Raw genomic sequence first — 15,713 nt, 5'->3', positions numbered from 1 at the left:
GGCCGGGGCGAGCAGCCCTGCAGGGCTGCAGCTACTTCCAAGTCATTTGTGACTACTTCCAAGTCATTAGTGCTTCTTAGTTTGGTGAGGGTTTTTTTTATTTTATTTTTTATTTTTTGTTTGTTTCTCTGCACCAGCCTCTTATCTTTTCCTCACAGACACTCGAGCCAGTGAAACCGATGGGCGTGCAGGCAGTTGCGGCAGCCCGGAGATCTCGCTTTTCTCCCCTTCTCCCCTAAACCCTGCAGTTAAAATGTTGGCAGCGTGGGGATTCGTCTCCAGCTGCTGTTGCTGGTCAGTTACACCACCAGGCAGTCATTTGTCATTTATCTCCCGGGTTCAGCTTGCCTTTTTTTTAAATTTTTTTTTTTTTAAATTTTTTCCCCCGGAGGAAAATGCAAAAGAAATTTGTGTTCGGCCATTTTCTGCAAACTTGACACCCCGAGCTGCGGATTTGTCCGTGCTCGGACTTTCCTGGGGGAGCTGAAGCGTTGCTGGCGTTTCCCTGCGCACGGTAACTGCAAACACTGCAGCTGGGCTGCAAAGCAGCTTTTGGGTCCCATCGGCAGAGCCCCCGGGTCCTTTTCCCGTCTGTGTCTCTGTGGCAGTGGCCATGAGCTGTCCTGGGACACGGTTAACCCTTCCCGTGGCCCTGGGACTGTCACCGAGGGGTGCACTCGCCGAGTCCCTCTGATGCCGCCTGGCTGGTACACGGCGGGGGAAGCCTCGCCTCGCCTTAAGGGAACCCGCGGGACGCGTGGGAGGAAGATGGGTACCCACGAAGGAGCTGTGGCAGTGCTGGTGCTATGCTGAGACAGCCTACGACTCTGCTGGGAAAGTCTGGGACAGCGCTGGGACAGTCTGTGATTGCGCTCGGGCAGTGCTGGGACAGTTGCAGCAGTGCTGGGACCGTTGCAGCAGTGCTGGGACCGTCTGGGACAGTTAGGATAGTGCTGCACAGTCTGGGACAGTTAGGATATTGCTGGGACTGTCCTGGGATAGCGCTGGGACGGTGCTGGGACAGTGCTGGCACAGTTGAGGCGGTTCTAGGACAGTGCTGGGACAGTGGGACTGTTCTGGTACAGTTAGGATAGTGCTGTGACAAGCTGGGACTGTGCTGGGACAAAGTTGGGGCAGGTTGGGGCTGCCCTGGCATAGCCTGGGACAGTGCTGGAACAGTTGGGAGAGTGCTGGGACAGTTAGGATAGTATTGGGACATCCTCGGATGGCGCTGGGACTGTGCTGGCACAGTCTGGGGCAGTGCTGAGATAATGCTGGAACAGTTAGCATAGCGGTGGGACAGTCTGGGACCGTCCTGGAACAGTTAGGACAGTGCCGGGACGGTGCTGGGACAGCTGGGGCAGTGCTGGGCAGGCTGGGAGAGGGCAGCGCCAGGAGGAGCGGGCAGCCCAGCCGGGTCTGGGGGAGACGGGGGAGACCAGGGGAGGGCAGGGCAGGGGAGAGCACCGGGGACACCCGCTGCTCCGGTCCCGGCCCTTTGGGCGGCCGCTGCGGCAGGTCGGTGCGGGGAAGGGCCGGCCCGGGGCTCCCCGGGCAGCTCTCCCGGGGCTCCCTGCAGCCAGCCGCCGGCCCGCTCCGGGCTCTCCGGTAACGCGGGGCTGCCCTGCTGCGGCGTTCGAGAGGTGTCCGCGCCCCGCGTCTCCTCCGAGTGAAAATCAGTGTCTAACCCGGAGCTCGGCAGCCCCTTCGGGCTTCTCTGCAGCTGCACCCAGTACCCCTTGTGGTTTCCTCCCTCGTTTGTTGGTTTGGTTTCCCCCCTCCCGCAGACCCCCCTCCGCCCGTGTGGGTCACCCGGAGCGGCACCACCGGCGGATCCTGCCCCAGCTCGGTGGCGGCCCAGGATGCTCTCGCTAAGACACCTCCGCCTGCCCCTTCCTTTGTGGTGGCAGAATCGGGCCCGTTAGCTGGAAACTAAAGGGCAAAAGGCAAAACCAAAAAACTGCCATAACCTTTTTTTTTTTTTTTTTTTTTAAAAATAATTTTTTAGAAGCAGAGTTATGTTCTCATCTCAGCCATCATCGCCTTTTAGAGCTCCCAGGCAAGCTGAAAGCTGCTGGAGCACCTTAGGTATCTGTGGGTGTGGGGCAATGATTCCAGGAGAGTAATTCACACCAATTATATCGAGTTATATACAGAGTTATATCAAAGATATCAATTCTCATCTATTGAAATTGAAAATTATTTGCACTCTGAAATGTTGGTGGCTCTGAAAAGATGTTTTCTTCGTTACTTTTGCTTAGAGATATAAAATGCAGTTTTTCTTTTTTGGCCATGTGCATTTAGCGGACCCAATTCATTAAAGATGTGTGTTTTGTACAGTCCCAGAGGACAACTTTAATCGCCGGTGAAATTTTATTTGACTTGGCAGTGTAACAGTGGAGATTTGACTCATCAAGATGTAATTTAAGAGTAAATAGAGAGAAAAATGTTTCTCTGCATACATCTGAATGTATATTTCCTCACTTTAATAGACTAATTAATATTACTTCTCAGTCATAAATTAATAAGTGCTCTAGAAGAAAGTCAGGGAAGAGGAACCAAATGATTAGTGTACTAAAGGGCTAATGTGTGGAGAAACTTTGTTCAATATCTGTAATGTACATCTGTACAGTCAGAAATGAAAGTGATTTGAGTAATGAAATGTGTGTGTTTGTGGCTGGGGAGATTTGCCATGTGCAAATGTAGTAGTACTGCTCCTGCTGAAGTGCTCACTCACACTAGCAACGCTCCGTGCTTAAGGACGGTCCTGGGTTGCAGCCCAGGATTCAAACTGGTTTTGAGTTGTTGCTTCAAGGTATGCAAACTCTAGAGAGAAATGAGATTTCAGAATCTTTGCATGCCTGGCCTATTATATCACCTAACTCTACGTGACTTAATGTGCAACCAGGTATTTGTCGCTCTTTTGAAAGTCCAGATTTTCTCACGTATTTCACAGCAAATTGAAGCACTTGATTTAGGACTTTATATCCTACCTTTGAGGCTAGGTCCCTGAAGTCTGGATGTGGTAGCATCTAGTTTATAGGTACTTTACCAGTTATGTCTCGTTTTCATTATATTGCAGTCATTCTCCTCCACAAAGAAGCAAAAGGGTGTTGGGGAAAACAGCTGAAGGAGAAGAAAATGTGTCCTCAGGATTATCATTTCTCCACTTTAATAGGTATTTAAAAAAAATTATTAGCTGTTACACCCTGTTCTTATTTGCTTGTCGTCTGCTTGGCTTATAAGCTTACTTGGGCAAGATAATTTTGCGGGAGTCCAGAAACCATCTAAGTCATTACAGCAATTCTGTATACTGACTTAACAGTGGTTATGGAAAGTTGTAGCATGTTTATGAAATGTGATGGTCATGTCATAGACACAATGGCCTAAGGATGTAAGCAAGACAGATAAAAATTATAAAATGTTACATGAAAAGGAAGTCTTGTTCGTTATTAAAAACATGTCAGCATAAAATGATATTAGGAGAGTATTTGCTCATCACAAAATAGTTACCTCCTTTTAGTAAATGCAGCTTGCGTTTTATTATAGCTCAAGTGGCTCCACTACGTGTGACACTACAAAAACTGTAACTAAGTGAACACAATCAACACATCTTTGTAGAGACCCTACATTCCACATGTAACACACAACAGTTCTAGCACACATCTGCTGTCTCTGAAACAGGTTTCGGGAAACAGACCAGCAACAACTAATTCACTGCCCACGAGTATGTTTAATTCAGAAAACTTTGGCAAAGTTTTCCACATGAGACTCTCATCCATCTGAGAGCACCTTGAATTATTTGGTGCTTGGGTAGCTCAGATGGGACCATAGGTGTGGATCCCCAAATGTCATCTGGGATCCTTGGGCGTCTGACTCCTGTTTAAATATTTCTTGTTTGGTAGTAGGAGGTATCTGAGTAGTTTTAGATTTTGAGCCTCATTTTTTTTTCTTAGGCATTATATTGAAGATCTCTCATTGCAGCTGTAAAAATGTACATTTACTAGAAAGTAACCCTGGACAAGAATATCCTGCTTCTAATGCAGGGATTTCAGCTGTTCTGGTCTAGTGTCCTGCACTGTGCTGTTAAAGAACTGAGCTTCAGATTGTAATTGGCAGGAGATGAGAGTATTGTAGAAGTAAATCTCTTAGCTCCTGAGAACAGGAGAGAAGCATTAGACTGTTGAAAAGGTACTTAGAACCTCCAAGGTTAATCCCATGCAACTTCATTTGGAAGGAAAAAGAAGAAATCTCAGAAAAAGTGGAATAAAATATGGGAGGGGAAAGTGGAAAAAAAAAGCGGCGTGGGAGGGCACAGCAAGAAATGAGAAGAGGGAGGCATGCATCTGAGATACCCAGGATCATATATATAAATCAATATAAAACCGGTCAACTTACATAATGCTTTCAAAACTCATACTGTAAATAATATGACAACAGAAAGAGTCATAGTTGAGGGATATTCTCATGAGTATGAGTAGGTGGAATTTTTGTGCTTGTCTTCAGTAGAAACTAGTTTCAGCTGCACTAGAACCATTCACTAATGCAGTGCCGCTCAGAAGGACTTACCTGAGAGTAGTTACTCTGTCTTTATAATAATTTTGAGGAATCAATGACTTTTCATTGTTATCATAATTAAAATAGTTATTTTCATTAAATTTATTCATTTATTTCTAAATTCAGATGGCTACTGCAGAAGCAGGTATAGTATATAGCACACATCTGACCGACTGGCCTGTCTCAGCATCCCAGGAAAATCAGCTGCTTGACCACCTCATGCCAAATCTGAGTGAAGAAATGGGCCTTGTGTGGTCTCCCAAAGCTCAACAGATTATGGATCAATCAAGGGCTTCCTATGAGGCAGGAAGCGATCTGCACAGGGGCCTTCCCATAACAGCAAATGCCTTCCCAGAAGCTCCCACTGAAGAATTACAATTCATAGTAGTCTGCCTAAATGTGTTTTATCATGCAGAAGGCAATTACATGGAAATAGTTTAAGATATATAGGTTATTGATATCACATGGGTGTGCACGCTAATTGTATTGGCTGATTGAGGAAACGGGACAAATCTAATTAGCAGAATTAGGTTTTGTAACAGTAGCTCTGAACGTTCTCCTGCCAGAATTGCTGCCCTTGAAGAGCTTTCTAGAATACATACGTGCAATTGCCACCTTACTACAAAAGTTGTCTACTGGGAAAGTTTGTGATTGTCTCTACTCCTTCCTTTTGGAGCCCTAGATCTCCGTGGAAGGAAAATAAGCATGTCGTGTGAAAACCCCTTAAAGTTTGTACTTGATATTTTAACTTCCCTTTGCAAGGCAGCTGCTGCATTTGCACGTGTGGGAATCTGGTGAGCCATACAATCTTAGGCTGAGGATTTCTATTCACTAGGGATTAGCTGAACTGTTTTCCTAAATCAGTCACCAGATCTGGATTCCAAATTAACAAAGTGGTGCTGAGCAATAATGTAGGCTCTAGGTAGCAGCTTTGCAAATTTATTCAATGAAAGCATTATAAAAGCAGGCTGTCTAACTGCCTTAGCTTTAGTGCAGTGAACTCTGAGAACTAGCGGACTTACTGAATTTATAACAAGTAAAAGCTCAGGTTCATTCAGCTCCAGGGATGCTGAATGAGAAATGCTGGTCTTTGCACAATTACTCTAAACACAACTACTCACAACAAAAAGTTTAGAAGATGCAGAGTGACTGTATCCTTGAAAATAGTGTTGGAAGGGACCTCAGAGGTCATTAAACCTCTCCCTATGCCCTGATCACCTGCTATCCCTCTCTTTTCCATTTGTCTAGCCTGTTCCTAAAGACATCCAGGGATGGAGATTTCACACAACCTCGTGCAGTCTATGCCAATGTTTAGCTGTCCTTCATATTTGAAGTCTTTTCTTGGCGTGTTTTCTGTAGTCATCTGTACACTAAACCATACCAGTCCTTTTGCTTTTTCTTCATAGGTGCCATTATTTTTTTTGACCTCTGACAGTTCTTACCTCTCTTTTCTAAATTCTCAATTTCTCTTCTGTCATATCTCAAACTAGACTCAGTATTCCAGCTGAGAGCTTGCCGCTGCTAAAGGAGCAGACAATTCAAGTCTCCTAAGGGCTGTCTTACTCTTTATGTATCTCACTACGGAGTTTGCTTTTATTTTATTTTATTTTTTTTTAAATTGCAGCAGCACAGTTGATTATATCCCGGTGACTTACCAATTCTTGCCTAGCCTGTATTTGTGCAGTGTGAAAGTGCAGGACTTCGCATATGTCCTTGCTGATATGCCACCTATTTTTAGTAATATTTCTCCAAATTGTCAAGATAATCTGAGTTTTCAGTCCTGTCTTCCAGTGAGCTGGCAGTCTCTATTAGCATGGAATTATCTGCAGTAATGAATAAGCATATTTTATCTTCCCTCACTCAGATTGTTAGGGGAAATATTGAGAAGCCTCAAATTTAGCACAGATTCCTGGGGAATCCCACTGTATACATCCTTCCATTTCAATAACTAACCATTGATAAATGCTTCTAGTGAATGACTTCCCAGCCAGTTTGTACTCATCCTATGCTAGTTTCCTCTAAAGTGTGTTTCTCTGTCTTAGGTAGAATAATAGTACATGTCAGTGTCAAAACCAGGCAAGATATGACACCTCCTGCTTCTTCCATCTGTTATCCTGTTGCAGAAGGAAACTAGATTAGTATGTCACTACCTAGTCTTATCCAGAAAAGACTACATACACTTAATTCAAGTCTTTATGAGGCCTGGAGCAGCAGTTCCCAAACTATGGCCTCGAGTGAAGGCACTGCCTGTGAGGGGAGGCACCAACCTAACTGAAATCAAACCTGAGAAGTGAGGCTCACAAGCTGAAGTACATCTGTCAGGGTTAATGTGGTGTCGCAGTCTGGACAGTGGGGCTGCTAGGGCAATGTGATGTGAGACACTGCCCTAGAGCCTTTTTCCATCTGTCTTTTTGTACAGGTGATTATGGTGTCTTGAGACACTAGTGTTTGAGTCCAGTGACATTCAGATGCTATTTGTAGCGAAAGAAAAAGAAAACAGTTGGATCTCTGGAACACACCAAAAGAAAAATAAACCATTAAAATATGACTTTCATGCAGCTATGTATGGAAAATGCAGAGAAGATGTCCTGCAGAGGGACAGGGGAAGTACAACATGCAGTCAGAGATCTGAAATTTGCAGCCATTAACTTGATCATCCTTAGTAGGGCATGCCAAGATGAAACAAATATTGGGGAAGACTTGATACACATTAATATAATTTATCTTTAGAGGTGTATAGCATATACCATGTCACTTCACACTTCTTTATAGACGGGAGAGAGAAGGAGATACTCTGAGTATATAATTCATCTAGTCTATTTTGGAGAGGAGTTGCACCTGTAAATACCCATTTGTGTAGGGCATGATCTGACAGGTCAGATATAGACATCTATATTTCATATATCTAATGTTAAGTTATGCATTTTTTGCTTTTTGTGTCAGGTACATAACAATCACTTCTGGTCTCTTAATTTTATGGAAAGAGGGGCACTATCTCCATATTGGGAATGCCCTATTAATTTGAATTTTAGGAAAGCTTGATATCAGCAGGACACTATTTAAATGTACAATATCTAAATGCATCCAATCATAACTCCAACTATAAGCATAAGCTTCTAATCTGCTGGGTATATCACTTCTCTCATAACTGCCATCATTCCTCTTGTTGCCTGGTTAAGAACTGCAGGTTTAGATGTAGCCTATCCTGCCCTGAAAAAATCTTAAGAAAGGGGAAGCCTTTATGGCTCGCATTGGGGAGTTCCTATTAAGAAACTGCCACTGTCACAGAGCACAAGAAACTCTTGTCTGTGAGACATGGAATTTTTAATCTCAATAGATTTCTAATGCAGATTTACTAAATAGTATTAAACACCTGTGCAGATACTTATTCAAAGTGTAAATCCAGTATCATATAGTTCTCTTCACTTGGTTGATCCACATTAGTTTTCTCAAAGCGCCTTGTCTAGATAAATCCTGAGCATGGTCTTTGACCTTCTAACAGAAATAAACTGTCTGTGCTACAGTACCTGTAGATCCAGATGGTGAGTGTCACTGTTGGAGTTCCAGAAGACAGTGCCTGTCACAGAGACACTGGCTTCTACATTGCTGCTTGAGTGGTCATAGAAGCCTAAAATGGCATGGGAATTTTACTGTAATCTGATGACCTTGTTAATTTGTAAGGTCATAAATATTAAAGTCTGGTAGCATGTGTGACTACTCTTTTAGACTTGGCATATAAAAGCCCAACATGCTGAACAACAATTTTGAAGGGAGTTTACCCAAGGCACAGAGAAGAGCCATTGTATGTATCTGACGATAGCAGTATGCAGAGCATGAGACACACCATTTATGCTAGACTTTTCCCCCAGAATTTTGTGGTGCAGGTAAGAATGTCTGTCCTGAAACTGATTTGGGGAATTCAACTGAATTCTAAAACTTGGTGAAAACTCCTAAGAATTAGATAACAGTAACGTGATAATTCATTGCAGAAAGACAGAGGCATAGGCAGGTAAAGCCCACACAGATGTAAAAGAACACTTGGCTTCAAAAATGTTAATTTCTGTGTTTATACTTCTCCTCCTCCTGAATGTTGCTTTGCTGGAAGGCTCTGTAATATTGCCATAGGACCCCACAGAAGTGGTGGGTGTATGCTTGGGCCATCTAGAACAAGTTACCAAGTATTTTTTCAACCCTGGTCACAAGGTCATTGAAATATAATGCCAGAAAATTGCCTTAATTCAGTGCAAATGATTGGCATGGTTTCTGAGAAGGTACATGGTTTTAGCAGTTACATTAGATGATAATGAAGTTGCAGTTTTCATGGTGATCCCCCAACCCATCTGTTTTGAAAAGGTCAAAGAATGAGATCATACTTCTGGGTCTGTGTTAACATTATTCTGCAGGGAAGTCAGTGGAGAAAATGAAAGTGATCTTTGCATATGACAGAGATAATACTGCTGCATTCTTTAGAGTTTTCTTTGGTATCTTTGTTTCAGGGAGTTTACAGGCAACTTAAAAAGATATAAAAATACTGCACGAAACTGCATGCACAGTTTTGTCTCACTATTTTCTACATAATATATCTACTATGCTAAGTAACTGATGTGTCTGTAAATGCAAGTTGGATTTTTATACATTAAAATAACGAAATTGCTCAGTTTGTATCTATAGATGCAACAATACTGTAGTTACGCATTTTTTTAAATTTACAAGTGCTACCCCCCCACCCCCCCCCACCCCCCACCCCCAAATAAGACAGGAAGACTAGTGACAAATGACATGGAGAAGGCTGAGGTACTCACCATTTTTTTTTGTGCTCAGTTTTCAATGGTGATCTTCCTTCCCACATGTCTCAAGCCCCTGAACTTCAAGACAGAGACTGGGGGAGCAAAGTCCTTCCCACTGTAACAGAAGATCAGGCTTGAGATCACCTGAGGAACCTGAACATACAGAAGGCACTTTGGGACATGGTTTAGTGGGCATGGTGGTATTAGATCAATGGTTGAACTGGATGATCTCAGAGGTCTATTCCAACCTAATGATTCTACAAGTTGATGGGACCTGATGAGATCCATCCCGGAGTCCGGAGGGAACTAACTGATGTAGTTGCCAAGCCACTCTCCATGATATTTGAAAAGGCAGTCAGGTGAAGTTCTTGGTGACTGGGAAAAGGGAAACATAGCACCCATTTTTAAAAAGGTAAAGGAGGATGCTGGGAACTACCAACCAGTCAACCTCACCTCCAGCCCTGTAGGATCATGGAGCAGATCCTCCTGGAAGATATGTCAAAACACATGGAAGACAGGGAGGTGATTAGAGGTAGCCAACATGGCTTCAGCAAGGGCAAATCGTGCCTGATTAATTTAGTGGCCTTGTACAACGGAGTGACTGCATCAGTGGACAAGGGAAGAACTACAGATGTCATCTACCTGGACTTCTGTAAGTCCTTTGATACTATCCTCTACAACATTCTCACCTCTAAATTGGAGAGTTATGGGTTTGATGGATGGACTGTTAGATGGATCAGAAATTTTCTGGGTGGCCACATCCAAAGAGTTACAGTTAATGCCTAATGTCCAAGTGGAAACCAATAATGAGTGGTGTCCTGCAGGGGTCCGTACTGGTACCAGTGCTGTTTAATGTCTTCATCAATGGCATAGACACTGGGATTGAGTGCACTCTTAGCAAGTTTGCTCATGACACCAAACTGTGTGGTGCAGTTCATTCGCTAGAGGGAGGGGATGCCATCCAGAGGGACCTTGACAGGCTTGAGGAGTGGACCCATATGAACCTCATTGAGTTCAACAAGGCCAACTGCAAAGCCCTGCACCTGGGTTGGGGCAATTCACAATGTCAATACAGGCTGGGGGATGAATAGATCAAGAGCATCCCTGTGGAGAAGGACTTTGGGATACTCATCGATGAAAAGTTGGACATGAGCTGGCAATGTGTGCTTGCAGCCCATTTGGAATACTACATTCAGTTCTGAGGTCCCCAGCACAAGACAGACATGGACCTGTTGGAGTGAGGGGTATGAAAATGGTCAGAGGGCTGGAATGCCTCTCCTGTGAGCACAGGTTGAGAGAGCTGGGCTTGTTCAGTCTTGGGGAGAAGAGATGGCTCTGGGAAGACCTTATTGTGACCTTTCAATATACAAAGAGGGCTTGTAAGAAAGACAGAAAGAGTCTGTGGTGACAAGCAGAAGGGGCAATGGTTTTAAACTGAAAGAGGTTAGGTTTAGATTGGACATAACGAAGATTTTTTTTATCATGAGAGTGGTGAGAGACTGGAACAGGCTGCCCAGAGAAGTTGTGGATGCCCCATCCCTGGTAATGTTCAAGGTCAGGCTGGAAGGGGCTTTGAGAAACCTGGTCTAGTAAAAGAAGTCCCTTCCTATGGCAGGGGGATTAGACTGGATGATCTTTAAAGGTCCCTTCTGACCCAAACTATTTGATGATTCCATAATCTATTTTTAAAACATGGCTGTTTAAAATAATTTTTTTTTTTTTTTTTCAGTCTTAAGAGCAGATCAATATTACTGGCTAGTGTTATTTAAAAGAATGAGATAACTCAGTGTGTCCTAATTCTGGATATGCCATACTGTTGTATTCAAAGGCAAGTTATATTTTTTGCTTCTATATCTCTAAAATGGGTTGTTATTACAGAATTAGAGAAAGCAGTGCTAGAGTAGATCGGAGGTCATCTAGTCCTTCTCTCTGATCAAGGCAGAATTAAATATACCTATGTTCTCCTTAACAGATATTTGACTAACATGCTTTCCAAGAGTGGAGATTTCAGAAACTCTCAAGGTGGTTCACTCCAGTGTTCAATCGTTTTACAAAACTGTCCTTTTTGACATGTGCAAGTTACGTGTACAAGCCTGCCCTGTAACCTGAATCTCTTTTGCTGCAAGTTAAGCCCATTGCTATCTTTTCTGGATCTTGGCTTGAAATGGCTTGAGAAGAACTTACTTTTCTTCACCACCAGCCATTCTTGCAGCTTTACTTTCATTTTCTGTTTTTCCTGATGTGCAGTGCTCAAAACTGGATGCAATGTAACCTGTGCCAAACAGAATGGAAGAATTCCTTCATATGCCTTGTTAGGTGTACATCCCATCGTATTATGACTGCTTCTTTTCATAACCAAATGACACTATTGATTAATCATCAGTTTATTATTTTTTTTTCTCAGAACTACTCCTTAGCCTATCATCCCCCACCCTTCATATGCTGCCTAAGTGTAGAGCTTTATTCTTGTCTCGGTAGAATAGCCTCTGGTTGTTTTCAGACCATTTCTCCATTTTGTTAAGATAATTTAGTTCATTACTAAGCTAGTCAGGAATATTCACCTACCAGTGAGAGCTGTGAGGCCTGGGAGGGATTTTAGATGCTTACCATTGGGGTAAATGTAGGTGTCCACATGTGAATTGGGTGTCTAAATGTCCTTGGTAGGCAAACTAGTCAATACAGTCAATGGAGCTTAGAGACAATTCATCTCACTGTTATGTAGACATCTATGTTTGGTCAGCTGAACAGATCATTCATTGTACCCTTCTTCATTAATTAATGTTAATTAATTAATTCAGTGTAAACATATCAAAGGTCTGTAGGCCTACTCCAGCTTGGAAAGCAGCATGAAGTAACATAATAAAGCTCTCCGAGAAAGACATTACAGCAATTTTATATCTTGTGCAGTAGGAACTGGAAGCAGGAGCCCCAATCATGCCTTTCTTTCTCATCTCTTTGTTCACATGAACAGGTCTGCCTCTCACCTGCCTACTCCTAGTTTTTAATTATGAAAATATTATGGAGGAATCTTGTTACAAAGGAAGATAAAAAGCTTATTTTTCTCTGAGTCTGTTAAATCACAGAACATACACTTTCTCACACAGGACTCCATCCAAGGGTGAAAGGCAGGCCCAAACTCTGCAAATCTCTGCCTTTTGGTTCCTTGGCAAAGAAGTAGATGAGCCCTAGTGCTTGCTTGGATATGTTAGTTAGGAATAGTTTGTTACTACTGTACTTCATAGTTGCTATATTTTTTCTTATGGTAGGTGTTTCTCTTTGTTTGTTGGCAAATAACTAAAGTAGTACTTAATATATGTGCAATTTCTTTTAATGGTCACCTTTATGAAATTCTCAGGCTTTAAGCCATATGTGAAAGAAGTATGACATAGTGGCTGTAATCTATATTCTGCTTTTGAGAATTAGGCCACATTCCTTCCAAATATGCAGTTTGACATTCATTATGAATGCCCAGAGAAGACTTGGGAGTCAAAATTGTTAGTCTTTGTAATGTGGAAGACTGGAAGACTGTGATAATAATATCACCTCCTAGATGCATCTGTGCCATAAGGCACCAATGTTTTCCTCTTCTGAAACACAGATGTTTAGGGTGGGATTCTTCTAATCTAAATGTAGATGTCTGCAATATGGATGTTTGTGTCTAAGCATGCCACCTTAGGTAACATTTATGGTTAATGGAGAGGAGTATGTAATTCTGGGGAATTACTCATCTGACCTGTTTTTGAAAGTTCCTTTACGACCAGAAGAACCACATGTTAGAATTGTTTGTTTCTCTCCTCTAGTGTCCTGTTAACGAGAGGGCTGAGGCTACCTACTGTCATCAGGTGCACCCAAGACCAGTGTTTCCAGAAGACCAGTACTATAACAGCAGTCAGCTTTGACTGAGGCTCACAGAGAAAGGGAGGACAGCTCTGAGCTAGCCATTCAGTTACCCTCGTTGACACAAAACACTGAGGCTGACTGAGCCAGTGCACTGCAGCTGGCACTGCAACAGGCAGTGGAGGTTGAACTCTCAGAAGCAAAAGCATCACAAATTTTAGTTTTTCAGTCTTCAGTATCTTCCCAGTCACTGATAAAACTGTCCTCTTCAAGGAACATAATAACCCAATATTTTTGTCTGATACTGTACCTACATCTTCTCCTTCTGCCCCTGATGGTATTGATGTTCTCAGATGATATCTCTGGATTAGATTCACGCTAGAAGTGCAAACCCCCATATTTCTAGGGAGAAAGTCCTCTCCTTGACTTTCCATTTGGCTACAGGAAGTATTTTTCGTCATATGTTGCAGTGAGAGCTACAATCCAGCCAATCCTTCTGGTGTCTTTGTTGTCAGGAAAAAATGATCTATCAAAGCCCATTTAGTGGGAACTTCAGCCAGACTCTTATGAGTGCTGATTCTTTGTTATTTTCTCATTATGTGGTTCCTAGGTTTCTAAAGGTCTTGACATACATTCTCTACCAATAAGAAAAAATCCCTCCTCATGAGATTTAAGCGTGTTGCTTTTATCTTTAATGCAGCCATGTTTGAGCACCTGTCATCATGATCACTAAATCATCTGTCAATTAAATCCACATTTTTAGTAGCCATTACCTCAGCTCAGGAATAAATAAAATTCTAGCTTTTATGTCTAATCCTCCATATTATTTTCAGGTGGATACAGTAACACTGAGGCCACATCTTAAATTCATTCTAAAGGTGGTTTCAGATTTCTTATTAATCAGTATATCCACTTACCAATATTTTTTCCCATGACCCAGTTCACTGGTAGAAGGATCAAAAAGTGTATCCTTCTTGAACATACTGCCCTAGCCAGACAAAGCTCTTAAGCAAATCTGTGATGCTCTTTGGTCTCAAACAAAGGTTGTTGTTCAGGATCAAATCTAAAAAGACATAGCACCAACTTCAAACTCATTGAAAATGAGTTAGCAGACTTTATCAGAGCCACATTTGATGTTACCGGATCAGACCCACCAACCCATCTCAAGGCTTATGCAGCTACAGCACAAGGTGCTGCTGCAGCATGTGCTGGCAGAGTTCCAGAAGATGAGGGCTGTAGAGACACCAAGCGATCCCTGATACTCACATTTACGAAGCAGTTCTTGTGCTGGTAGCGCAAAGTCTTGAAGGACACTGATTCTTCAGTCTTTGTTCTGATTAATAGCCCACATTTACTGGTGTGACTGCACTCCTCATGGAACACCCAGAAAGAGTTTCACAGGTGCCAGAACTTGAACAAATAAGAGTGGTCGCCTTCGTCACTGTAATTCTTTGGTAAGTTTTTGTATGTAGCTCCCACAACTGGCCCTTCTGTTCCCTGGGTGGAAGGATTGTCATGTGGACTGAGAGCTGCTGAAGAACTGGGTGGTGATCTGTTTACATGCTTGTGGGATGAAAAGCAGAGGTGAGCAGGTTATGCACACACCTTGTTGTGGACACATAGCAACATTAGAAATATTTGAATTTTTATGCAGAAGAGACATATCCGTTTAGAGTGGGTTTTACCTGCGTAAAGCATGCTGAAGTATCATAGCTATTTCAAGGTTAGTGACCCTCTGTATTGTTCCTTGTAAAACACTTGACGTGAAACACCATGCTGTATCTTTGCTGGGTATTCTAATTGTTATTATTATTAGCAGCAAAGAACCTATGGTTGCTAACATTGAGTCACGAGTTTTTTCACAGGAATGAGACCTCATTAGAAATCAGAAGCTTTGTGTGCTGCTAAATTTTCTTTATTAAACCCAGTGACATATAGCAAGATTACATGCCAACCCACAGAAGTCCTTCAGAGTTGTTATTTTAAACCTGTATCAATGAACAGTTTATTCTGAAGCTTTTCAAATGTGTATGCATATGCATTATATACATATATATACTACATATTTATATATAGTGACAAAACAAGTAGTTTAATACATTTTATAGGTCCAGCCTGGAATTCTGCATACATGAACTTGTGTGTGGTCAAGGAGGCCTGCATATTTTTGAACTCTAAGTTGGCCTAATAAAAGATATCAGACTACAGTGCTTGCTTTGTCAACCCTGTTTTGCTGGTTCAGAATGACTTGCAAGATTAATTTTCAATTTTTAACATAAAAACCAAGAAAAAGAAGTGTTTACTTACTGCAAGGAGTTGATTCCATGTTAATGACCCTGAAGAAGGCTTGTACACAAGGTACAGATTGTTGCCAATTTGATGTAAAGCCACGTTACAGAATATGGAACTGTGAAGTTATACCGTCTTGAGGATTTTGTTTTTATAAGTAGGATTGGTTAAAAAAACCTTTAAGTAATCATACCGTCTGTTTGATGGTGGAAATTAGTATGAATGTTTCTGGCAGTGGAATGA

The 15,713-nt window shown here is 42.3% G+C and overlaps 1 long non-coding RNA gene across 3 annotated transcripts in view; it reads left to right on the top strand.

Moving 5' to 3' along the window:
• Nucleotides 1-2,738: 2,738 nt before the first annotated feature.
• LOC147416195 (uncharacterized) overlaps nt 2,739-15,713 on the top strand; it is a 32,348-nt gene continuing 19,373 nt past the window's right edge. For all 3 annotated transcript variants that reach the window (XR_015184227.1, XR_015184226.1, XR_015184228.1), the window contains exon 1: nt 2,739-3,178. This is a non-coding gene — a long non-coding RNA (uncharacterized LOC147416195). The remainder of the gene's footprint in view (nt 3,179-15,713) is intronic.

The sequence above is a fragment of the Leptosomus discolor genome, chromosome 1, assembly GCF_034619465.1.
Source record: "Leptosomus discolor isolate bLepDis1 chromosome 1, bLepDis1.hap2, whole genome shotgun sequence".
In the NCBI taxonomy this organism is placed as follows: Eukaryota; Metazoa; Chordata; class Aves; order Leptosomiformes; family Leptosomidae; genus Leptosomus; species Leptosomus discolor.
The sequence above is the reverse complement of the archived record's forward strand: the minus strand, read 5'-3'. Positions and strand labels throughout refer to the sequence as shown.